Genomic DNA, 27,609 nt, shown 5'->3' on the forward strand with positions numbered 1-27,609 from the left:
ATGTTTCGGATATATGACAGCATTCAATATGTAACTTTCTGGTTTCTATCTGCCTGGATGAAATACATACAGCTCAGTCTCCTGAATAGCATTGATGGCTCAATCCTACAAAACAAAGAGCCTTCTGAACACAGTTCCTCAAACAGCAGAGATGCGTTTGGCTCTTCTTGCCCTTCATTGCTTATTCTCAATAAGGACCACAGTGTTCATGTCTTGTAGGCTTGAGCCTTGATGTTTCTGGATTGTCACTAAGAAGCTGGTGTCTCAGTAAAACAATTGGTTTGGATGAGCACAATAATTATCTGTCTCTTGCCTTCAGTAGAAAGTGAAAGTAGAAGGTAGAGAAGCAAAACCACGTGCTGGACTCATTCAAGTAAAATGTATTCACAGTGTGGCGCATGGCATGACCTTTAGAGCTTTGAATTAAAACAGGTTGAAGAGCAAACAGAAACTACAGGATCATTAAGAAGGAAGGAACATGCCATCAGCTAATCCAATGCAAAGCCAACAACATTTGAGTCCTTCACGGCAGGCACTTGTCAACCATAGAATCATAGAATGCATTAGGTTGGAAGGGACCTTTAAAGGTCAGCCAGTCCAATCCCTGCAGTAAGCATGGGAACCTTTAACTAGGTCAGGTTGCTCAGAGCTTCCTCAAGCCTGACCTTGAACTTCCCCAGGGATGGGGCCTCTACCATGTCTCAGGGCAACCTGTTCCAGTGTCTCACCACCCTCATAGTAAAGAACTTCTTCCTAATGTCTCATCTAAACCTGCCGTGCTCTAGTTTAAAACCTCATTCTATCACTACATGTCCTTGCAAACAGACACCCTTGTCATCCTGCCTTGAAATCTTCAATAGGCATACACAAAACAGCAGTCAAACTCTGCTGCTGTTTATGGCCCTTTCATTTAAAAAAGTTTCTGAAGACATAATCTGAATCTTCTTGCTTGAATTTTAGCCGATTACTTCTGTAAACACATAAAAAACCCTTCTACATGTCTGAAAGACTGTCACCAAGTCTTCTCTTGGTCTTTTAGGTTAAAAATCCCACTTTTCCAATATTTTATCATAAGTCATATTTTATAGACTGCTTTTCATTTTTATTGCTGTCTTTTGGACTGTCGGATTGGTTCATAAATTTCTTGAAACATGGTCCTGACCTAGGCACAATAATCCGGTTAAAGCCTTGTCAGTGCTGAGTAGAGCAAAAGGGTTACTCTGCAAACTTGAATGCTATCTGCATTCCAGAGTAACATTTCTGCCTTAGCAGCACCATGCCATTGTTAACTCGCGTCCGGCCAGTGGTCAGCTAGAACTTCTATACCATGTTCTATCTGAATCTCTTCCTTCTCAGGTATTCCCCACTCCGTCTCTGTGCAGGTTGTTATTCCAGAGTGTGGTGATTGTGCCTGTACAAGTTGAATATATGAAGTTTTCTGTTCACATTTACAGTTTGTCACAACCATATTGAATCCTAATCTTGCCCTCCAAGGTACATACTATGCTAGCCTTCATTTGTCTTGAAATCTAACGAGCCTATCCTGTGATCTGCCATTTGGGTCAGTAGTGAGTGAACAGCACTGGACCCAGGAGAGACCCCAGTGGAAAATCCAGTTGATGCATCATTCCATTGTGATAAGGAACCTGACTCTTCAGCTTTGCACTCACATTCAAGTGCAAAAAAAGCACACTTGTGCTTTTCTCCTAACTGGCTTATGATGAGCGATGTAGTCACAGGCATAACACTAATGAATGCTAAATATTTAAGATCCATGCTTTTATTTTCCTCTTCTCAGGGATAAAGAAAGTCTTCTGCAAAGCGTTTAAATCTGTTCTGACTTCTTTTTCAGGACTTTTTCCACCAAACACTAGCATCATTACAAGCTGTGAATCTCCTCAAGAGCTTTATTTCTCAGCAGTATAATTCTGAAAATTTTGGCTTGACATGCAGTTAGCAGAGTAACCTTTGAAAGCACACATAAAAATGAGATATTTCATACTGCTTTGTTTCTTCTTCCACATATAAAATGAAAATATCAAGAAATACTCTTTCGATCTGAATGCTCTTGATGCACTTACTGTAAGCCTGCACATTTAAAAGTTTGCATAATTTAATGGCTGGGTACCAAATCCAACATAAATTATTTTTACTGCACAAAGAGAAACTTGGGACATACTTCAAAATCAGATTAGTATTTGACTTTTAGAGACACTGAGCATTTGGTGACTGGATATCATCCACTCTGAAGTCTCCAGCTATTCATTAAACTCGGAATCAGTGTGAGAATGCTTGGATCCAGGATACAAGTTTTGTTAAGATCTCAAACTTCTGAAAATTTACAGGTGTTTGCATTTGGTGTTTTGGTTTTCCCCATGTTACTTACATCTTTGTTTCAATATGCGAAGTGCTGTTATGCAGGGAAGTTTATCAGATGTATGCCCGGCTGTATATAAAATGTTAACGGGCTGGTCCCAAGCTGTTTGTGGAATGGGCTGTGATGTTCTGGTGGTGTTCTAGGGCTTGATGTATTTTATAAATGCTTACTTTTATAATTTATACTTGTACTCAGAAATATGGAATGCTTTGATTCTTAATTTAGAACATTCATAGCATATTTTGTCTCCAGAAAACAAAGGCAGATCACCTAGGAGTTTACGACTCAGAAAGGCTGTTTCCTTTCATTGCTGTCACCGTCAGTATTTTCTATACAACAGTAGCTGAAGTGTGAAGTGTAAAACTCAGAGTGCCCTGTAGTTTGCAAGCAGAACTATTACTGTACTCATTATTTTTTTCTAAGCAGAGGGTGTGGAGAACTGTCTCGCTGAAATAAAAAAAAACACAAGGAAAGAACTACGGTATCTGGGTTTAGGATTTTATGAAATAGCAGTGAAACAAAGTTTGACTTGTAAGGGAATTGCAACTTTTGGATGATAAAAGTAACTGTTCTCTGGAAATGGTAAGTAAATGCAAGTGGAGAGGATAAGACGTTTATAAGGATCCATGACTCTGAAGAGGTGCTAAGGAACAGGCTAAAAGCCGAAGTACTCGTTTATTTGCCAAATGCAAATACTCCACTATAAGGGGTCACAGCGCCCTTCATTTCCATGGCTTAGTTGCCTGAAGCCCTAAACTTTTTCTGTGTTGGCTCTGTAGTGCTCCCTTTAGGGAAAAAGAGTATTTTCAACACTTTCACAGATGTTGAAGCTTTGTCTCTGGAGGATTAAGTCGTTTACCCCGATTCAAAGTAGAAGCACAGATTTGAGCTCTAGGTCGTTCTTATATGAATATCAGGTTTAATCCTACAAGCTGACAAGGGTTTAGCATGGCCAAGGAGTGAAGGGGTCCCTTTATACAAGTAATATTTGTAGCCCTTTTGCAATACTTGTCTTTCTGTCCCACAGAGAGATCCTGAAGATCCTGAACTGTATACTCATTGAAATCTGTGTAGAACTGTCTTCCCAAGGTGTTTTCCTGGTGCTCCCTTAGGAAAATCATTATGAAAATATGTGGATTGATAGTGCTGTTCATATGACATGGGTCTCAGAAGCTGAACCGGAGAGTTTGCACTTCAAGCAGAAGTAAGCTCTGTATGTTAACATCCTTCTTTTGATGCCCTTGCAAGGAAGAATTCTTTTAATCTGCTTTTTTTCCCCCAAATAACTTCAAAACCATTCTGGTGTGGAAAGGTGGACTGTCAGCGTGGAGTCCTAGTACCTTCCCTGTGAGTGTCTGGAGGGCTAGGCCATTCCAGTGGAATTCAGACCTGAAGCCCATAAGACTTATTTCTGTCAGCTTTCAACTAACTGCAGTTTTCTTAGAACGAGCTGAAATCTGTAGGCTTCCAGTGTGGCTGGAGTCCACTTAGGTCTTGATAAGCTTAAGTGGAGCTTTGATGTTTGGGGTGGGTTCTAGTGATTGCTTTTAAAGCCCAGGAGCCTTACACACAGCTGAATGCCTAAAATTACTGCCATGAGGTCCACATCATTCTGGTTTCAGAGAAAGGTGTATGTCTAAGGAGCTATGGCTTGGCATCATGCCAAATTTACCTTCACAAGAGGAAACTAAATAGAGATCTTCTTGTGTGGCTAGAAAAAAAAAATTCTCCTTTCGTGCAACTGAGGCCATATGCAAAGTCTTAAGTCTCAAATCTTCACCAGGAAACTGTTTCTAAATAAATAGATATCTATTGGTCAACTGTTTATTATTTTTTTTACTGCTAGTATATTTTACGGAAGGCTGTATGATAGGGGCAGTGCAACAAAAACTACCAGAAAATACTGTTTCTTCAGCAAATGCTTGCACTCAGTTTTATTTGCCTGTTGTGATACTATGTTTGCATAAAGTGAATGTTGGCCTTTAAATTGAGATTAATTTAATGATGAAGTTTTGTTTCAAACAAATTTAGTCAGGAGGAGGAAACAGTATCAAGCAACCAAGTTGAGCAAACAGCTCAGATGCTGAACTGTGAGTACTAAGCACTCTGAAAAATGCTGCGTGGGTTGACATTGGTTATCTTGTTGAAACGTTTAGTGAGGAACTTTTTGAATGAAAAGGGCTGGGTGGTCTCTTGACCAACATAGGAAATTGAGCTGAGTCAACCGCCTCTCTGTTCTGTTCTTCTCCCTCCTGTTGCTAGTCTTACACTTCACAGAGTATTCCATTAAAACTAATTGTGTTTATGAAACAAATTACTACCTAGCTAAGAAAAGAACAAAGAACTTGGTTTTGACACTAATTTCATTCTTCATTGTCTATGTCTATCCCTTAACTAACTGTAGAAGTATCCTACTTTTCTCATTTTTATGCAAATGAAACTCAAGTAAGCAATGCTCATGTGGCATATTCTCTTGGTCTATCTTGCAAAAATCATTAGGGCCTGACTTTTCCAGAAAAAGGAATGCAGAATGCTGTCTGCTTGTAAGTTTGTGATTCATGTCTCCTGTCAAGGCTACCAAACCAGTAAAAACACTGGAATGTAAAAAAAATAAGCATGATTATGTATTTCAGGAAAACAATTTTCTCAAGAATGTTTCTGGAACAAATCTTCAGTGTTTAGCTATTTCTAGTTGATATTTCGGAGATGGAATGCCTACTGGCACCAATTTGTACTACGGAATTGTCCCACAGGACAATGCTTTGCTTTAGTGTGTTTAAGGTGTCTTTTTTCGGATTCTTGTAGCAGCAAATCCTTTAGCAGCTCATTACTTAATGGAAACTAAACAAAGCTTCTTCCAGGAAAAAAATGTTGATCTCTATCACCCCACGGTGAACTTATTTTCTTAAATACATAACACATGCTTTTGGAAAATATCTTCAGTTTAATCTGGACACTGTAAACTCCAAAGACAAGACTCCGTCCTCGTTCATCCATCTTGCATAGCTCAAAATTCAACATGTTCTGGGGAAAATAAAAGGAAATGCAAAAGATACATTTTGCGTATAGGAATCTACTCGTGATATGACCAGACTTTTGTCGGTCATTCCGATTAAAAATAACAACCGACAGAACTATGAACTCAAGGGTAGGATCTGATACAGAGGTCTTCTAAAGGCACTGACCGACCTGTTTTGCTCTCTGCTAACAGATATTTCTTTAGGTGTTTTTCCTTCTTCGTATGGAAACTCATTCTGCTTTTTTCTTGTCCAGAAAGCTCGCTGCTAGCTGGTTCCTCCATACATCCTGACCTTATCGCTATGTCTCTTTCTGCCTGAGGAGCTTTTTCACAGCTTTTCCTTTCCACCAAGACACAAGTACTGACTGTGCAAAGAGTAGTGTCCTGTGTAATTCGGATGCTGGTAACTTGATCCTAGGTTTTGAAAAATATATGCTAATGATACTCATCTTTCACCATGAATACCTTACACTTCATATACAATCTTAATTCTTTCACAGCATTGCTGGAAATGTATCAGATTTTACCACTGCTGTCATTTGCAAAGACGCAGTGCACTGTTCTGGTGGATCCATGATGGGGTTCTGCTTCCACATCGGGTTTTGCTTATGCTCTTGCAAGAAACTTTACTGTTCCTTCTTGCAGGAACTGCATGGAATCGAGCAACCGTAAAACATAATGCCCCGAGTCTCATGGAAGCAGTGAATGAAAGCAAACTGACAAGCTATTTTGCAGATGTATTTTGGAAATATGCTTTTAAAATGTTTGTCCGAAGCATTAAATTTTATGTCTCATTTTATATCTGTTCTGACTTTATGCTGTAGGATGACATCTTGCTGCATTTGTCCTCATTGTATCAGTGAGCTGTTCCCACTGGAGAAATCTCTGTATGTGGAAAAGAAACGGTTGCTGAAAACAGGGAGCTCTACTTTAAACTGCCAAGGCAAGTTCCTCCTGTTTCTCTTCCCACTTAACCCATAATTCCTGAAAGTATACAGTTCCCAGATATGAATGCAGAAACCCTAAAATTAAAAGCAGATCACTTGCCTTTGCTTTTGAGGACTGTGACATTGCATACTTTGTGTTTATAGAATAGCTATCTGAATGTAGAACACAGAGCAAAATACTGCTTAGTCCTCATGCCAGGTTTATATTTGCGACTTTTTCACTTTCAAGCAACCACGTGTGATTTATAGCAATGTTATAATAAAATAGGACACAATATTTTCTACTGCAAAGAATCTATGCTATGAAATTAGTGAATAAATCAAGTAGCGAGCTGATGCACAAGATCAGCTGTCCTAAGTGCAGCACATTTGATTCTGAAGTTCTGTACCGGTCTTTGGATTCTGTTCAGGTAACTGGAGGACAATTTCCTCAGTACCTCTGGCAACTGTGGGATGCAGTTTTGAGGAGAGTTTTCTTTTTAAACAGTACCATCATATAAGCCTAGGTTTCTCTAGAGGTTATGTAAATAATCAATGCTATTTTTGATTACACAACTTTCACAGGTTTAACATCGATAGTTTTAGGGTTTTTAAATGTAAATATAACATCTAAATTCAAGCTATGATTTTTTTGTAACTTGTCAGACGTACAGAAAGTAAATTAGTGTTCATTATACTACCTATAGAATCATAAGATTTCATGACAGTCATAGTGACATGAAAAGGATGACAAGCACTTAACACACACAAAATCACAAAATATCCCCTCAAACTCAGAGGATCTGATCTCCTTTCCATATTTCATCTGAAACTTCATTCATGAAGGTCTTATTACTGCTTATGCTATGTAATCATTGAAAACTCCTATGGGGAAAGGGCCTTCTAGCTGAGTAGCTCTACTTTATAATTCATGCACGGTTGCTTTCTTTTTAATTCATGTTCCTTCCTTATTTTCTCCCCTGGCTTTCTCATCCCTCACATTGCTACCTTGGTTCTTACTATACCAAAACAAGTATCTATGTGTAAGGTCTCCGCTAGCAGGAATATGTATGGTGCACTGTAGCAAGATTATTTTTCCTGCTGCTTTTTTTTAACAGAAAAGTCTTCCACAGGGCATACTGGCACCAAACAGCAAAGGCCTGTTCAGTCTAGCTGGAAATACCTAGTAATAAAGAATATGGAGCAGAAAACTCTAGGTCGTCCATGAATGTCAAGGTTAGAGCCATCTGCTAAGAGTATGAGAACTGAGTGTCCAGTTTGCATATCTAATCTACTCGAATATAATTTAATAGTAACTGATTGCTTTTTTAATAACTTTCAGTAATAGAAGATGTTGAAAACTACACTAAATTGTGTGCCTTTCACATAGATTTCCTGTCTGGTCTTGACCACTGACAAAGCCTAGCTTCATTATTTCATACTCACTCTTATGGTCTTGGGCACAGATTTAATCTCATGTGAAATAACGAGGCATACAAACATACAAATATGAGAAAGTACTGTGAAAAATTAACCAAATGGTCCATAAGATAAATTCTGGTTTGTATTCTTTATATTCTATGTACCTGGCTTGGCAGAAATCTTAGAATGATTCCATAATTTATGATATAGGATTGTCAGGTTGGGGTTATTGACTTTTTAGTATTAAGGTGAACTATTTTGTATTTGTTTCAAAAGAGACTTTGAATGCTGGTCAGGCATGGGTTCTGTCACTTAATCTTACCTTAGTCTTATGAATTTCAGAATGATTCCACAGAGTTCAAGGACATGCCTTGAATACAGAGGTCTTTCAAAAAGAAACAGACAGATATAGCCCTGGCAGAATAACTCCTCAAAGCATCCAAAAAGAAAGACATTCTTCATGGATATTTCAATAATTTTTCTAGATCTCTGTATTGCCATCATACAACTTCTCATATTTTCTTTTTAAAAAGCAATACTAGTAATCAAACTCCAGGACAATATTAGATGCAAATAAAACAAGAGCATAGGCTTTTCTTTCACTGTCACAAATAGTGGTTTGTGATTATAAAGTCATCTCCCTGATAGCTGGTGATGAAGGATAAACTGACAGGAATGTGTGCTTAGAGCTCTCTCATCAAATCTAGGCTTAATTATTTAGCTGGTGTCCTAAAATATAAAGAAAAATTATTAAAGCCAAAAGAACAAAAACAGATAGTAATTCAAAAAGAATTAAAAATGGGTATTACTACAGAATGAAGTTCCTGTCTGTGCTTCAACATCTTCGATTCAAACCCATTCTTGTAAAAAAGGCACCAAACTGCTCATATTTCAGTGCTTCATCATCCCTGTAAAAATTCCAGATGCTGTTGTTTCTTAAAACACATGACCTATTTGTTGTATAGCATCTGCCCTGTTCTGCAGCACTCACAAGTTTGCTTGTCATGCTTACAGTGTGTGACCACCCCGTTACTAAACTTTGGGAAATCTCTCACTAACTCTACAAGAGTTCCCCGTGGGCCAGGGAATAGCACAGATGGATCAAGAAATAAATACCTAAAGAATTATTACTCTCCTGTTGAGGATGAATGCGTTTTGGTTTTCCCCATACAGTCCTTCCACAATTGGGCTTTTTTTCGGAGTACCCTTAAGGTGGGTACGGAAACAATGCCATTCAGACGCCATTAGAGAGTAAAGCAGAGTCACAGAATCACAGAACTGCAGGGGTTGGAAGGGACCTCCAGAGATCATCAGGTCCAACCCCCCTGCCAAAGCAGGGTCCCTAGGACAAGGTCACACAGGGAGGCATCCAGACAGGGCTTGAATATCTCCAGAGAAGGAGACTCCATACCCCCCTGGGCAGCCTGTCCCAGGGCTCTGTCATCCTCACCGGGAAAAAGTTCTTCTGCATGTTGGTGCGGAACTTCCTGTGCTCCAACTTGAGGCCATTGCCCCTTGTCCTGTCTCCACAGACCACTGAGAAGAGGCTGGCCGTTTCCTCCTGTGTCCCACACTTGAGATATTTATAAGCATTGATCAGATCCCCTCTCAGTCTTCTTTTCTCCAGGCTAAACAGCCCCAGGTCACTCAGCCTTTCCTCGTAGGGGAAAAGCTCCAGGCCTTTAATCATCTTCATAGCCCTCCTCTGGACTTGGTCTCCAGGAGATCTCTGTCTTTTCTATACCAGGGAGCTCAGAACTGGATACAATACTCCAGTGAGGGCCTGACCAAGGCAGAGTAGAGCAGCTGTAATGCTTCTTAGAGCTGGTTTCTAAATGTTCTGACTACCCAATGGGCATCACGTTAAAAAAAAGTCAGGCTAGTCCAAGGAAAATAATATAAGGAGAATACAGTAATCATTCTGTTCCATAGGGGTGAAGATGCACTACGGCCTTTTTTATATTCTCTGGCTCTCTGAAGGACTTCACAGCATGTCCTACCCTGGTGCTGTAACATATTGCTGTGCCTCAGGTCAGGCAGAAACTCAAGTGATCCCTCTCTGTTACATCACACTTCCTGGCAACAGCCAACATTGGAGAAGTTTAATTAAATCTCTGAAATTTCAGGTGAACGTTCATAAAAATCACACAGCAGGCTAGTATTACATTTATTTACCTTTCTCAGGTCTTTGCCAGATCTGAAACTTGGTGATTGCTCAGACCCATCAGTAGGGAAGACAGAGAAGCTACATTAAGGGTAGGAAGAATAAGGTTTTCTCAGGAAAACCAGGACAATTGGTGCCAAACAATTTTGCTTTCCCACATGCTCATAGAATCACTAAGGGGGCACCAGTCACCTGGCCTCGGGACCAGTCTCACTTTTTGAAAACTGCAATAAATACAGAATTTAATACTCTAAGCCCCAGCTAACCCATTTTCTCTTCTCATATCCTGATAAAATGGAGGAAGCAAGCAGAAAAGGTAAGAAAAAGCAGGAGGAACACTGGGGGAGTTAGAGGGGAGAAAAGACTAATGCATAAGCTATTTCTCTTTAAGAAGCTGGTTAGCTAAAGCCTTGGTCCCAGAAGTATCTTTGACAACCTTGACCATAAAAAGCCTGGTGTGGTTAGTGGTGAGTGTTTCTATTCTCACATTTCCCAATTTTCAGGGTTTATGATTTCTTAAGGGCATTGTATTCTATCAAAGTTCATCTCTCTGTAAATAGTTCATGCATGTGGTCAGCTGGCTGTGGCTATGTTTGGGTTTGTAGAAAAGCAGGGAAGAAACCTAAGATGCTAGGTCACTTGTCTCACCATATTTAGCCATGTCACTTCAATAATAAATACTTTCAGGGCAAGTGTCCTGAAATGGGCACTACGACATCAGCAGAAAAAAGTTGATTCCAAGAATTTGCAGTTTTCTGTGAAAAAAATAAAAGCCTTCTTCAGTGGATAATCACTAATCCTTTACTCAAATTTAATTTTATCAAAGAGCTCTGTAGGTTTGTACTAGTTTAAATATTAAATTTCTACCTCAACGGCTTCTTCACGCAGGCTGGGCCAGATGTGCATCTGGTATAAATTAGCATTGCTCAGTGGATGCTATGAGAGACAGGAAGATTTCTATCAAGTGATGGTCAGTTCCTATGTGATTAAACATTTATTATGTCATGCATTTGGGTATAAACTGCTTTTGAATCAGGATTGCTTTACAACCACTCTCCACTTCATTTGCCCTGTATGTAGTGATGGGTTATAGAAAGGGTAAAGCACTAAGCAGTCAGGCCAGTATGACCTTAGTCTTACATACTGTGGTGGTTTAACCCTGGCTGGAGGCAAAACTATGACAAGTACTCAGCTGGAATGAGAAAAAAAAGAGGGTGGCTGTGTCACAGGGCACTCCAGAGGCATCTCAACAGGTAGGGGACATTAGACAATTAGGTGGCTAAGAAACTGAGGCACCAGTTATTTTCTGTTTGTGACAAGAATGAGCAAGGATTCAATGAAAACACCAAACAGAAGCAGCTTTCACAGCTTTCACAGAATCACAAGGTTGGAAAAGACCTTTGAAGATCATCAAGTCCAACCATTCCCATCCTAAGCTAAACCATATCCTTAAGTAACTCATCAACCCTTTTTTTGAACACATCCAGGGAGGGTGACTCAACCACATCACTGGGCAGACTGTTCCAGGCACTGACAACAACAGCTGGTTAAAAATCTATAAAAAGGAGTTGTGGGGATCATTGCCACTGCTTTTTGTGGAAGTCAAAACTGGAAAGGGGCTCATAAAGCATCAACAAATGTCATGACGGTAGGACTGTCAGTGGGCATAAAGTATGATGAGCTGGATGCAAACTGTGCCTCGAGAGGTCCTTGCTCCCCATAAAGCTGGAACCCTGCAAGAGAAAGCTCCTCTCCTAAATACCTGTGGCTGGCCACAGTTGGAGATCATAGAATCATAGAATCATAGAATGGTCTGGGTTGGAAGAGACCCTGAGGATCAGAGTTCCAAACCCCTGCCACAGGTAGGGCCACCATCCTCCAGGCCTGGATCTACACAAGGTTGCCCTGTTCAGCTGTCCCTTCTCAGGCTATGCTTCTAATGCCATTCATGATATGTCCTGTAGTGGTAGCGGTATGTACACAGATGCAACTGCATCAGAACATGACCCGGCAGAACAGATCATTGGCTGCTGTTAGTGTAATTGTGCTGGTTTCCACAGAGCTGTGCTGGCATGCTGGGGAACTGGATCATGGCAAGCTCCTTGGTTCCAGGGCTCAGCCACCAGTGTGCTGGTTAGTTACATGTTGGTGTATTTCTGTTAAAGTTAATGCAATTATAGTTATGTAATACTGGAACAATACCATAATGAATGCCAATCTTTATGGATTATATACTCTGTTCTTTACAGTAAGCTCGACTAAAATATGCCTTACTTCACTTTTAAATAGTCTATAACTAATGCTATTGAAGCATCTAAAAGCAAACTGAAACCAAGCAGTTTATTTGAAAGAGAGGGAAATTTGAGATTCAGGCTAATTCCTACCTGGAACAAGTCACAAATAATGAGAGATAAACAATGTTGTTTTCTTCCCTCTTCTATAATACTTTTAAAGCAAGTGTCTAGCACATGTCTTATGTAGTTGAATGATGCATTGAGTTACACGAGTGAACTCAATGAGTTAAAGTCACCGCCTTGCATACGATAAATTATTATAAGTTAATTCCTGTGTATTAATGCAAGCATGCTACTCTCAAGAGAGACAATCGATCATAAAGTTTGTGCAACTAATTAATATTATTGTCTTAAGTAGTCTTTCCAGTGTTATTTTTTCCCTTTTTTATTATTTTTAGTTCCCAATGTAGGCCTTTTAATATGTTACTGGCAACATCTATAATATTCTAAACCTTCAGCAGAAGAATTTGATGTGGTGAATGCGGTAATTTATCTATGAGATCGGAGGTCTGTGCATAGAAATGTTACCCTGGAATTAGGAATGATAATTTGTATTTTCACATTTTATGGGTTCTATGTGCGATCCAACTGTAGATGTTTGGCTTAGAGAGTATAACAATTGTCACAACTTTGTTAGTGCTTCAGGGTCGGATTCCTTGACAATTAAGTAGACAGTGTAGAGAAACACATCCAAATCATCAAGTACTTTTATAGACACTTCACATGCTTTCAGACTTTACAGTTAACAGTGCATAGTTTCAGTAATGGCTTTGTGAATTCATAAGCAATAGCCTATCTACAAATAATTTTCCTGCTGTATCAGCTTCCCCTGCATTTTCTTTTCAGAACTAAACAGCAATATGTATTAAATCAGTATCTTTTACCTATCAATGAAGCTTTTCCCAGAAATACTGCCAGGAATATCCCAATGCATGTTTACTGACCATATTTATTAAAAAAGAACTTGTCAGAAAGGAATTCCAATATTAAAAAGAAAATCCAGCAGCAAGCTATTAATATCTCATTAGCTCTTCCTTTCCCTTCAGACTGTGAAAACGATTAATGGTTTCAGACCAATTTCACTTTTCATTCCGATCTAGAGCAGTGGTATCAATCCACAGCAGGCAGCCAGAGGTTTTCATTATACCCTGAGAACAGACAAGATTACTGTAATCTATGCACAACTGTGCATAGAAGAACAACAGATTTGTTGAGATCTGATTTATAACAGATCTGAAGTGAAGAAAGTTTCTCCTGATTTCTGGATTTGTAAGAAAATGCTGTGGAAGGGCTACAGTCTGAACCTTTGCGCTCATTTCACACCGGGCTTCTGAGGTCCCTTCAGAGTCCCTTCAGTCCTTTTCATTAAGCAATCTCTGGCAATAGTTTGGGTCTAAACTCTTCCTCTGAAATAACTAAATATTAATTCCAATAATTTATTGAATTTTCTCAATTAAATAATTTCAATAAATAAATAGTACAAATAAACATTAGAGCACTCTTTTAAAATGCTCTTTTAGAAGTTGTGCCTCTCTCTCTTTTTACGCATACTGGTCTTCTAGACCTTGATTTAATCTCTTCATGTTCTTCATTAAACAATGCCTACTTCTGCTTCGTTGCTTGCGTTTCAAACTGTGGCTGATGCCATAGCACATCACGGGTTCCCCTAGCAACACAAACACACACTTTCCCTTGGAGCGGCATCTCTGCAGTCTGAAGCACTTAAAGCATGACCTTTTAGCTACAGCTCGTTCTGAGATTAATTAGGCGCATTTAAAAATAATAATGGGAAAGTTTAGCACATTCTTTGATCTGCAGAAAACCGAGCAAAACGCTCGGGTTTACACTTGGGTACAGGGACCGGACCCTGAGCTTTCTACGCCCAGATCAGTGATGAAATATTTGCACCCCAGGTTTGTATAATATACATTAAAATGGAATTAGATCCTTGTTTTGGAATTTACATTCAGTTTTGTTAACTCCTGTCTTTACTGAGGTTACTACAGTAACAGTTTTAGCTAAGGACTACCGATTGCAATGAAACCTGTTTATACAGTTTTGTATTTGCTCTCTGTCACAACACATCAGCTCTTCCAGAGTCGTTACACTCTCCATAAACAGAAGGATGTGTGTGCACACGCTTCAATTTGCTGACATTTACCCAAGCCTAACGGACACAAAACATAACAAAGAAAAAGAGTTGACATTCAAGATCTGTTTAGCTCACTACTAACCCTTTCCAACAGCAGGGCTTGAATGCCTGTGCTAAATCCTTTTTGGGACATTGGACTCTCTCTCCTTTAGGGGAAAATGCATCTTAAGAAAAAGATTTGATCTGAATCATTTTACCTCAAAATGTTAAAACCACAATGAGAGACTGCAAAGAGAGAAACGTAGTTTTTCTTCATGATGATAACTTCCTGAAAAGTAGCTTCTCAAAACATTTTCAGAACAAAATTAAAAGTTCCCAGCTTTGCTTCTTGCAGCTTCACCTGAGTCGGTAACAGGAGAACTTCAATGTGCCTGTGACAATCTGTAATGGGACTCCCTAAATCCCAGTAGAATACTTCTCTTTCATTACTTCCCTTCATCATTCTTCCTGACATATCATACTATTTATTTACAATAACCTATGCAAAACCTACCCTTTCATTTGCTTTGTACCATTGAAATTTAGGTAGCAGATTTGCCAAACTTCTTCAAACCAAATTTCAAACCACTGATTTCAGAATGAGGCTTCAAAACCATGAAGTAATAAGCAACAGTTGTTTGTAAAACTTTCCCAGGCAGTGAAAAGCCACTGCCTATCAGATAGGTATGGACTGCACTCTCCTCTTTTTTTGCCTCCTTAGCCTTGTCCTGTGTTACTAGGCAGTAAATATTCAAAGATTTTTATATATACAGTCTTTGATTTACTCGTGTAGTGGTGGGCAAATGTAGCCAAAATGATAAGTTTTCTCACACAAAAAATATAAAACATCCCGATATAGTTAAGTTTTATCTTTGGTCTCTTCCTGCAGGTAAACCCGGTTCATTCGAGGCCACCTGACAAAAAAGGATCCTAATCTTACAAATCTGGGAGAGCTACATGTGTCTGAGTGCTGACACACACAGCTCCGGCTGTAGAAAAGCACTCTTGTGAACTTTGGGTGATCCAGGTTTTTTATTTACAAGCTCGTGTGTTGGAAGCAAAAGAACTCGGGGTTCCTGGTGGAAGGGATGTGCGGGGAGGATGTCTGCAAAAGCCAACTGTCGGCTGCGCTTGAAGTGCTGTTTTACTTACACCACAGATTGAACAGACGTAGGAGCTGCTGCTGAAGGATTTGTGACCAGCTTATGGAAATCCTTTCTGTAAGAAAGCTCAGTCCATTCAGCTGGAAAAGAGACAGGCTATATAAGTAAGAAACAGCAGGAAAAATTACAAAATTAAGTCCTATGAGGAAATATTAAAAGATTGTCAATTAGAAAATATATAAAGACCCACACACAGGCCACTGAAAGTTATAGGTGATAATTAGATTTTATCTTTCTGGCAGTATTTAGCTTGTAAATAGCCTTCGTGTTTCTGCTGTATATGATTTAATTTTGGAATAATCAATTTTAGAGGACTTTGTCTTTTAAAAACCAGATAACATTTGGTTTTGTTTAACATTTCTGTAACAGTTTTTGCTGCTTTTGTATTTTTTTAAACACACCTGACTGAATTTTGAGAAAATTGATTCCTTTTGGAATAAATCTTTTTGAGAAATCTCTTTGGAACTTAGATGTAAGATTAGAGGAGTCAGTAGAGATAACTGAACATATCTCCTCATCTTTGATAAACATGACAAATGTTATTGTGTTACTATTAAACCCTGTATTTATTTCCGCTGAGCATTCTTTATGCTCCCCAGTGAATGTTTTTGTGATATTCCATTGCAGTTTTGTTAAAAGAAAAAAAGGACGAGTGACTACATTCTGAGTAACTTCAGAAAGAGTAAAGTAAGCTTTTTATTGTACTTAAAAGTAAATAGGCAACAAGTTACCATGTTATGGAGACAGAAAAAATTAAGTGAAGGTTTCTAATATTAATTTCCCATTTCTGTTCAACAGGCAAAGGGAGTTTCCAGATTCAATTTGTTATGGATATGGAGTGTTTTTTTTTCTTTACAATGCAGGGTGCTTCAAATATTAGAAGAGCAATAAGAAGCAGTAAAAAGCATGAGTGATCCCATCCACTCATGGTGAAAGCAGTTCAATAAATTTCTGAGGGGGAGAGTAACTAAATCTTGACATTTGTAGCTGGTGCTAGTACATTGTAATCTATAGACTTTATCCAAGTTTGACCTAAGTCAGGGAAAGTTCTTCACTGGATCGGATTTGTGATACAGTTCCTATCATGAATTTTTCTGTTGTTTGGACTCCTTTCAGCTGGTTGGTGCATAGTGCCATTTTTGCGTGGTGAAATGGGATTTCCTGCATTTTCTTTGGATATTGGTCCTATTCTTTGTGGGAAAGCACAGTTCTGGCCCCATGTCTGCCAACTGCCTGCTAATTCCCTTCCAAAACACTGCCAGGGCTGCAAGTGTGCAAAGCAACCTGTGCATAGGATCACCTGCCTATTCATGGCATGAATTGAATTCAGCTCCCACCCATGGTGTGTGACTTCTCAACCCCATGAGTATTGGGTTTATATATGGATTCTGTGAATATGATTCTTTTCTTCATCCCAACTCATCTGAGCAGTGAGTGATGGGTCATTGGCTCTAAAATTTGCTCTACTTTTGCTCTTCTACACTTTAAGGCTTTCACGATGCCTGAATCTGAGGATGCTTTAAAATGTTATGCAAGTACCAAAGCAGGCCATTTCACCTCTGGAAGAATAAACTGAGGCAGGAGTCAAGAAAGTTTCCAGGAGAGGAAGCAAAAAACTGGCTGTTTATTCATCACCAGATGTACTTGTCTCTGTCTGTTTGCATTAGTCCTGGCTCAGCTTTCTCCTTGTTTGTGGTTTGCAAGTATGAATGAATATTATGACATGCTGTCTCCCAGTGGTTCCATGTAAATAATTATGAGGAAAAGAGAGGCACATGGAGTTATACATACCCTTTTTGCACTTTAGCAGATATTCTGAAATTTCATACCCAGCTGGAACGTGGCATACAGCTTAATATGTGTCACTGCCTTCATCCATCCTGCTAAATGTCTGGTGTGTGTAATGGGATTGTGGTAAGTGGTTCCCAGCTGTAAAGGAGGGATTATATCCTGATTGTCAGTGTGAATGAATGATTTAGAGAAAACAGATAGGATTCCAGTTGCTCAGTGCAAAAAAAGGAATGAAAAGGTACGACGACCAAGAAGAGACTGAGTTTTGCAGAAGTTCATAGCTAGACAATAAATATTTTAATGAATTACTAGAGAATGACAGTCTTTCAATTAGGAGCTCTGAAAGGCACTTGAGAGAGAAAAGGCCAGGCAGCACTGAACTGTAAACGCCAACAGGCTCTTTACCTTCCCAGAATGTTCTGGAGTAGATTCTACACAAGGTTGCCCAGGGCCCCATCGAACCTGGCCTTGAACACCTCCAGGGATAGGGCATCCACCACCTCTATGGGCAGCCTTCCAGCCCCTCACCACTCTCTCTCTAAAAACTTCCCCCAATATCCAATTTAAACTTTCCTTCCTTTAGCTTTAGTCCATTCCCCCTTGTCCTGCCATTGTCTACCCTTTTAAAAAGTTGATTCCCTTCCTGTTTGTATGTTCCTTTCAGGTACTGAAAGGCTGCAATGAGGTCCTCCCGCAGCCTTCTCTTCTCTAGGCTGAACAAGCCCAGCTCCCTCAGCCTCTCTTCATAGGGGAAGTGCTCCAGCCGTCTAATCATCTTCGTGGCCTTCTCTGAACCCTCTCCAACAGTTCCACATCTTTCTTGTATTGGGAGCCCCAGATCTGGACACAGGACTCCAGATGGGGCCTCACGAGGGCAGAGTAGAGAGGGACAATCACCTCCCTGGTCATTCTGTAATGTACAGAAATACCATTTTGTGGATGAGAAATGTTAGCACAGAAAGTTCACAGCCCGGTCTTCAAAGTTAGTGGAAGAGTCCAGCCTAATCTGGAGAGAGTAAGGCCCATGAATATTCAGGAACATTGCAAATGGAGAGCCTGAGAGCAAGGAGTAGTCCTCACCTCCCAGGCTGGCCTGGGAGCTGGATGTTGCTGTTTTAATATGCGGTGTTTTAATCACAAAACATTCCACTTAAACAAAATGAGACCCAGGGAGCAAGCAGGAAAAAAGGCTGGCTCCTTTGTTCAGAAGATTTCAAAACTGATTATTTTTAGGCTTCACTGAATTATTTATCCACCTCTGGAGACTCAGGAAAGACAGAAGAAGTGGCTATCAGTAGATAGCGTGACTGAATGGATTCAGCGAGCTTTTCATTGAACTCAGGAACATTTGGGTCACATTCCCACAATCTGTTTTTCTCCAAAGCTGCTTCCTGTGCCTAATGTCCCCAAAACTGAAATCGCTGAATGACAGGATGATGAGCTACAACCTCTTAGCAGCTCTTGGAATTTCACGCAGCAGTACTGTCAGGGACAGGACTGGCTGCAAAGGAAGGATGAGTTGGAGTCAGGGTAAGGAATACGTTTTGCCTTTGCAGAAGTCAGTTTCACTGTGAAACTTCAAAACTGCAGAGGCCTGTAGTGACATCGAGGTGGTGTTTACTGTACCCTGAGGAGGTGGAAACTCTGGTCAAGTGGTACTGAGGTTTGGCTGCAGTGCTGAATTTAAGCAACTGCACATCAAGTGTCTATAAATGCGAACACCATCTGGCTTCGATTACAGAAACTTCATGGTTTTGAATATTGGGACAAAAACTCTGACAACTAGCTAGATATCAGACAAGAGTGCCCAGAGCCTTCAAAGAACAAGTAGGAGCTATGGTCCCCTGTCTATTAAGAGCTGTCCTACTGAAATGAGGTGGAAGACCCCTCTAATTAGCACAGCAGGTAATGAGATCAACTGCTCTTCCTGACCCTACTCCCTTGGATGCCGTGTCTTCAGCTGATGTAAATGACTGAAGGAATGATATTAGAAGAGTCTTGGCTGATTTCACAAGGTAACAAAATAGTCAGCAATTGCTTAAAAAGTCTTCTTATTGTTTGACACAAGAACTGTGTTCTTTACAGGTTAGTGCTTCACATCTGACAAAATGTAAGATATTTTTCCTCAGGAGAATCAGCTCAATTTTATACATTTGTAATGGTAACAATGAAAAAAATACCACACAGTGCTTGCATTGCACGAAAAATATATTACAGGGAGCAGTTGTGTATGTTATTACGAGAATTTTTCAGTTTCAGCAGAGGGTAGCTGAAGTATTAGAGTAGAATGTTATAGTTATCTGGTAACCAATTCATCAGGTAAAATGAAAAAAAAAATAGTATTTTTCAAAGCTTGCTTGTAGGAACTCAAGTATATTTGAATAACTCAAAGCTAAAATATCTCTGTACACAAAAGGAACAAAAATATCCCTAGAGCATTCCCAGACTTTGTTTACCGTGCCTCCAAACAAAACTCTTCCTCTGTGCAAAGCTATGTAGCTGCACATATTCGTGTTAATAGTGTCATTAATCTTCCCTGCATAAGCTCTACCTCTCAGCTTTTACACATTCAGCACCTGGGTCAAATTTGACCTGACAAGTTTGTCCTTGAATACTATTATTTACAAAGCCCGTGTTAAAAAAAGCCCGTGTATTATCAGAACTGCTGTATTTTATCAAATAACTGCCACCAGCTCTTGCCTGAAATAGTTCATTTGCAAAGCTCTTGCCACTGAACTGTGGAAATCAACCATCATTCAAAGGCTTGTTTTGCTCTTTTATTTCTTTTTCTTTCTTTTTTTTTTAGAGTGATAGCAAATGAACTGCAGATGGAGCACTGTTTATACTTTCCCATCATCTCTGGAGTGCCTGGAACTGTTGCTGTGATGTCATTACATTTGGGCAGGATATAGGGAAAGCAGCAATGCTGGAAATATTTGTTTACTGGGTTAGGGCCAGTTTCACTTGTACTGTAAGAAAGAACATTAAGGTGTTTGAAGTGTAAGGCTACATGACCTCACTTTACACATTACTGTGGAAACACCATATGGAAAAAACCAAGTTTGATATGTCTACTGAATAAACAGAAAATAGGAAAAGCTTGTTCTTAGATTCTATGTAGCTTCATGTCAGAAAAAACTTTGGGGTGTATATCTGAAATCTCTCTCACTGAAGTATTGGCCTTTATGGCTGTGGAAGATTAATTCTGTCAGATTAAGGCCTATGTTCCCAGTCTCAAGCATGTACCCCATTTTTCTGTAGAAACCACATTGCAGGAGTTGCAGAAACAAATGTTTGCAGTTAAATTTGCAATACTGTGAGTTGCAGAAGCTGCAGGACTGATGTGTTCACCATGGGGCAATTGCTGCTGGCAAAGAGGTGAGTGGGCTGCTGAGTAGTAATGCTGTAAAACATTATAGCTAAATTTATCACTGCCTGTCTGTCACAGACAGATATGGAGATAGCAGATGTAGAATCAAGCATTCTGTTATTATTACAATGTATTACTGGAGTGCAAACGTCCCACAAACAACTGTGACTGACCTGTACAGGGGAGCAGGCAGCGAGATAAAGCAGAACTAAACATGCTGGTGCAGCAAATCAGCAACCAGCCAGAACCGTGTAGCAACAGTTCTCACCAGCACAGCATCTCTGTTGGCCTCTAGGCAGGCATGAACTTCAGGCAGACATTTACAGGAAGACAGTACAATGGCTTTGGCTTTTGATGGATTGTTTCTTAGTATTGATTGATAAAATGTTACCAGCTTTATGCCTTGTAATAAAGTTTGATCCTAGATACTGCACATATAGCAAGAGCTTTATATTCTGTGGGATGCTTCAGCACCTCTATCACCTTGTTTGCTCTCCAGCACTGTACAGAGCATTGCTAACTTACTCTTATTTGAACCACGGAATTGCATATATGAACGGTGATCTTTGCTTGATAGACAATATTGTGATAGACTCACATGGTTTATTTGCGACTTTTACAATTAGTAGTACAAAACATTCGCTAGACAATGAGGAAGTAATATTGTAAAGAAGCCTTGTTTTCTAGCTGAGCAAAGTACCTTTTGTGATACCATAACCTTACTTTGTTTTCTTTATCATCGCCTGTGTGCTTTCCAAGCCTCTGTTATCAGGCTTTCGCAATGGCTGTCTCAGTCACTGATGCAACTTAGAGCGTTTAGGCTGCAACTACAGATTAGTGGATAAAGCCCGGTATAGAAAGCAAGCAAGCCTATGATTAATTTCCTGAACTAATGCCACTTTGCTTTATGCACAACAAACACCAGCTGGCTGAAATAACTACTTCCAAATTCTCCAAAGAGGAAAGAGCACCCTCACACTGTTAGTAGATCCAGGATGATTAGTATCATTTTGCAGTCCAGGCCTAAAGTGCTCCTACTCAGCCTTAGGCCAGGTGCTAATAGATGGCTTACTGGGAAGATACCTAGCAGGTGTCTGTAGTTGATGTCAGCTGTAGAGCTGATCTCTCCACTGTCCTGAGGTTAGCATGCCTGTAGAGACACAGCTGGGTTAGCTGGCCTGATGGGAGGCCATGGCTGTTTTGCCTGTGAACTACTGCAGACAGGCCTATGTGGTAGAGCTGTGGCCTCTGGCAAGAGGAAGGAGGGTGGAAAGGTCTAGTCCTAGGTAAGAAGTTAAAGCTGGTCCAGTATGAACTGGTAAAATAGTGAAAATTTTGGTACACTTCTTTCCCTTTTCTGCAGCAATTTTCCTAGAGTTTCATATGTAATTCTGCTTTCTTCAGCTCCATTAAGCCTGTCTTACAGTAGAAATGTGGGAATGAGCCCTTCATAGGGTAGCCTGTGTATGGTGGAAAAATGTCCTTTGTTTTTGTGATGAAATTTCAAGGCATCTGTGCTAAATTATTTTGTTCTGGTGGCAGGTAGTGCTCAGCACACAATTTCACTGCTCTCTGTGTGAAGGTGTGTTATTATGTGTTTAATAGTCACTTAGGACTCACTTAAAGGTTTTATTACCATGTACTTATTTCTAATAGTGCATACCTTATTTCTGGAGAGGTTCTGTTCCTCTATTTGTGTTTAAGTGATTTTTTAAAATTTATTTTATTTTTTAAAGTTGAAATTCTAAGGTGTTGGTAGTCTTCCTGAATATTTCTGTTGGAAGGGATTTCAGGAAGTCATTGAGTTCCATTCCTCTGCTCCACGCAGGGCTAATGTCGGCATTAGACCAGGATGCTCGGGGCTTTTAGCAGTTGTGTTCTTTGTGCTTGAGACTGGAGGCTTCACAGCCTGTTCTGTCCCTCCCAGTAGGAGCCACAGTGAAATTTACTCAGTGCAGCCTGAGTTCAGCTCCCAGGTGGCTTTGTAAAAAGCTTGCTAGAGATCCTAATGCTGTGACTAGTGATTGTGGATCTGCCAGCCTGTTTCTGAGAACTTTTTTCAGCTTATTTGGCTCTCCTGTATTGAACTTGTGCTTTAAGGCAGAGGAAAGTAAACGTTCAGTGTGGCTCCACAGGGAGGAAGAGCAGCATGGGGTATAATTTACTAAAGGTCAGGAGAGGGAGATATGGAAAGATATTTTGGCAGCTGAATCCAATCATGAACTTGCTTTCTATTCACTTGGTCTGGTTTCTTCTGCTCCTACTCCATCATCACCCTTTCTGTCACTAATGTAGTATCTCTTTCCCCAAATAGTTTGACTGACTTAGTCCCTCTGGCCTGGCCCCTGGTTTAAAGAGCCCAAAAATGTATACAACTTTTATTTTATTCTCTCATATTTTTTTACTTCAGGGCCACCCATTGACTTTTCAGACTCAGAGAAAATGTAGGCTATACCATCCAGGGGGTTTCTGTAATCCTGCCTAGTTGTGGAAGGGTGCAATTAGAAGAGAATGCAGCTAAATGAGATCATATGAGAAGGCTGGGGGAAAAATTCTCTTCACCAAGCAAAGTCTCATGATTAACTATGAGAATCTATTCTCTGCTGTGGTCAGAAGGGAAAAATTAAATACTTGAAGTGATTGGCTGTTTTCCTCATATCACCTATTTGTCTGTAGTGCAGCTATGAACCTGCACACAGTGGGAGGACTAGCCTGGGTAATTTAAAAGACATTTTTGTCCTTGGGCTAGATTCTATTTTTGGTTATGCTGGGGTAAATTAGGCATAACTTTACTGACATCAAAGTCTCTGGTCAAGATGATCTGGCTTCATGCTTTTGAAGCTAAGGTCAAAACCACTAACTTTTCTAGGCAAGTTCTGCCCAAAATGAATGGGTGGGGCAAGGTCAAGCCTATTTTATTCTCTCCAGTGAGAGCTTGACAACCCAGTATTCACAGTTTGCCTTGCCTTTTAAAGGGCAGTTTTTTGGCATATGAACTGGCAGTTGTCTGTCCACAACTATTCAGCTACTTAACCCGGGGATGGGTTAGGGATAGGCAAGCTTGCAAAGAAAGACGCAAAGGGCTGTGAAGTGATTTTTTTGTCTATCAACACTTGGGTGTTTACAGCATTCACATGCAATTCGATGGTAAGGGCCTGGTGTGAAAACAGTGAGCAAATTAAAACACCTTCCCGAAACTGCTTAGACCCTCATGGCTAAAGGTTGAAAGTATTAAATATTCTTAGCTACTAGATGACAACAACATGTAGATGTAAGTGGAGACATGTGAAGAGCACTCACAGAAATATTGGGAATTGGATATTGGGGCTTCTGACAGATCTCAGCTTACTGACAGTGGCTGCAATTTCATTTAAGACCCAGTTGGCATGAATCAGTTTTCATTCCCTTGGTTGTCTTATGTGACTTAGTAATGGCTTCTGTACCGTGCTTTAGTCTCAGTGTCCTTTGGCAAGCAACCATGTTCTGTTATTTCAGCTCTGAGTGTGATAATCTATTGAGGTGATGATGGCATTTTTAAGACAACGCTAGTTATCTTGTGCAGTTGTGCTGAGCTTGAGATTTCCTCAAGTTGATGTTTCCAGCAGTAAGAAGTAAGAGCATGTTAGTTACCCTGCTTACCTAGCAAAGAGCTGGTGACAATTTAAGAATAAGTTCTGAGAGAAACATGTTCTCTGGGCCTATGCTGTGGCTTTAACTTTTACCAAAAAAAAGGGGTAAAAACATTCTACCAGGATTTTTTCCTACTGAAGCAAGAAGATAACCTTGCCAGCAGATGTTGTCCCAGGATGTAGTGAGGCATTTTAATGAACGGTTTGGGAACTCTTTATCTGTTTGTAGTAAGGCCTTGCTCTGTAGGCATTACATTTAAACTGAAGCAGTCTCATTAGTATTACAATACCTTGACAACAATAAGGGCTTCACAGATGTTTCATTAACATCTAAGAAATGGCTTCTGAAGCAGCCCCAGGTTGTGTTCTCCACTGCTTTTAGTTCATAACAGGGCGATGTGAGTCAACAGAAGTGAGAAACATGTTCTGCATGCACTGTAGTGTTTGGTAGTGTGCACTGCAAGTGTTTGATACAGAAATTACACTAAAAATGAAGTGGCAGTAGCAGTGAAATGATACAGACAGAAAGCAGCAGTGTTGTAGATGGTCATGCAAATTTATTTTCCTCTGTATCCATTATGGTATCAGACTTTATTCAGCTAAAGCTCTAACTAAAACACTTTGAGATGCTTCAATAAGCATAAATTCTTCTATGCTGGGGTTCAGCTCCAATTGTCATTTTGTGTGTGCATACAATAAAAATATGCCTTCTCTGGTAAATGATGGTGTCCCTGCCCATGGCAGGAGGTTGGAACTGGATGATCTTTAAGGTCCCTTCCAACCCAAACCAGTTCATGGTTCTATGATCTAAACAGGTAAATATGAGAGGACCCCAAAGAAAGATCAGAAAGCCTGGGAGTTAAAAGACAGAAAAAGGACATGGTAACAGGGGGTAGATTGAATTTCATGTAATAAGAAGCAGTCTCTGCATGCACATTGCTTTAGCCAAGGTAAACCTCACAGTAAGTCACTGTATAAACAGAGAATCATGAAGTATGTGATCCTTTAATATTGAGGTGCCATCAGTGCAGTTCTGTTGTCATTACCTTTGCTATGGATAGAATCTGATGTGGTTCCAGCTCCGGAAGAGGTATCGCAACTACTAACTGTTGGGAAGTAGATAAAGACAATTCTACAGTTTCATGTATGTGCTCAAAATTCAGCTGTCAGGAGTATTTCTATTTAGCTGTGGTTTGGAAGGTGTTTAAGGAGAACAGCAGTTTTAATAGAGCATCTGGATCTCATTGAAGACCTGTTTTTTGTTTTTGTGTTTCTTAATTTATTACTAAGCTTTCCAGCTGGGCTGATAAAGGCACAGAGAGGATGGGCCATTGCTCAAATTCACAAAGCAAGTATGTATCTCAGCTTAAATCTAAAACTTGTCTTCTGCCTTTCGCTTTGAACATTAAATATAAGAGCTTTCAATACTACCTGATATATATTTTTGCTTGTCAGTTCAAGTTTAATTTGTAAAATCTAATAACGCTCCTCATTTTGGAAACAATTTTTAAAGGTGTTAGAGAAGGTCTTATTTTCTCAGCTTTGCTATGGTTTGCTGATGCTGTTCTGTAGAAACAGTTGTTCTCAATTTTCTTCTTCAAAAGCACATGGGGTTACAATGCATGTGTTTGGTAAGACTCCTGGTTGTATGGAGCACTTAAACCTGCTGGTCCCCCACTTCATTGAGAGTTTCTTGGGCTGGAAACAAAAAAACAAAAGCGCAAACCTGCAGCTACACTGTAAAAATGTGCAGTGTGTTGGAGGTAATCCATACTCGACACAGAGAAATAGCGGAACATGCCAGCTATTGACTGTATCAGGTTGTTTATCCTAGTTAGGATTCTTCCTGCTGGCTGTTCTTACTCATAGTATCCATCTTCCAATTATTTTTGACCGAAACTTTTGCTTTCAAAACAAAGCAAGGAGTTGCTGTCACATCCGTGTTCTGATTGCTGCCTGCTGTATTCCCCCCTCAGAGCCATTTACATTTTGGAGTTTGTTGTCCTCCCACTCTGTTAAGCTATGCCAAAATGCAGAATGTAATTGAGAACTAATGTATTAGTCTTCTTGTAAAGAAATCCAAAAGGAAATTCCACTTGTAAGGTTTTTTGATTCTGTTGAGGCGAACTACCGTTTCAGTTGCCTGCATAAAAGGGGAAACCCAACCCTAACCATTCAGCTGAAGAGCAGTGTAATCTTGGCCAGGCTGGCTGTTTATCACAAGATAAATTAATGCCACTTCTGACATCTGTAGATCATATTCTTTGGACTATGAAGTAGCCCCAGCCAAGTCAATTCTATGGGTGTGAAATGGAAAGGTGAGAGGGTTATCCTAGGGTGTAATCTGAATGCAGTGCGTACTTTTACAAGAGAGAGAAGAGGGCTCTTGAGACAGTAAATAGAAACACATCAAGAAGCAGCCGTTTGGGTCTCAGGTCTTTAGATTTATATTCATGCTTGCAGATCTAATTACTGCTAGTGAACTGGAAAGTTCCATATTGGCTCGACTCTTCCTTAACGCGCTGCTGATCACAGCTATATAAGCCAGTAAGTGAAAAAACAGAACGAGCTTGGCAAACAGCAAACACCGTTTGGTCCAACTCCTCTTTTTTTGGTGTGTGTGTTCATGATCCATGCAGAAAAAGTCATGGGTGATTCCAATTTACATTTTAGCACATAAATGAGATCCCGCTGTCTCCCTGACTTTTGTGGAACAAGATATTTCCTAATACAAATTACAGCAGTCGTCTAGGCGTTCTGTCCGAGGAGCTGTTCCTCCAGCTAGTGTACCTTCTGCTCCCTTTCCTCCCGCCTTACCTTTGAAGTGCTCCTGTGCACAAGCACTGTAGAGGTAGAACCACAAGCCTATGGGTGCATAAAGGAGCCTTCTGAGGGTTGTGGATATTATCCACTTAATGTGGGACAAACCCTGAAAGGTAAGACATGGTTCTCCTACATGCAGGTGCAAATGTGGCAGTTTCTCCTCAAGTTCTTGCATTTATTCATATATATTACTGCAGCTCTGAAAGCATCACAATAGAATCCCTTTTGCTTGCATATCTTAGCTCTGTTGACTAAAATTCTCATGCCCTAACCAAAGACTCACATGTTTTTCACTCACCTGTCAATACTTAAAGCATTGTCAGGATTTGAAACTAAGTCATTGGACAACCATCGGTAAACGAACAAGTTCTTGCTTTGGAGAACTCCTTGAATAGTCCTTGTGATGGAGGTCATTGATTCTACCTGTATTAGCCAAGAAAGCAGTAGGCAAATACAAAAATCAGAGTGTGTTAACTAGGTTGGAAAAAAGTATGCTTGTC

The sequence above is a fragment of the Gallinula chloropus genome (genome assembly GCF_964237585.1).
Source record: "Gallinula chloropus genome assembly, chromosome: 4".
Classification (NCBI taxonomy): Eukaryota; Metazoa; Chordata; class Aves; order Gruiformes; family Rallidae; genus Gallinula; species Gallinula chloropus.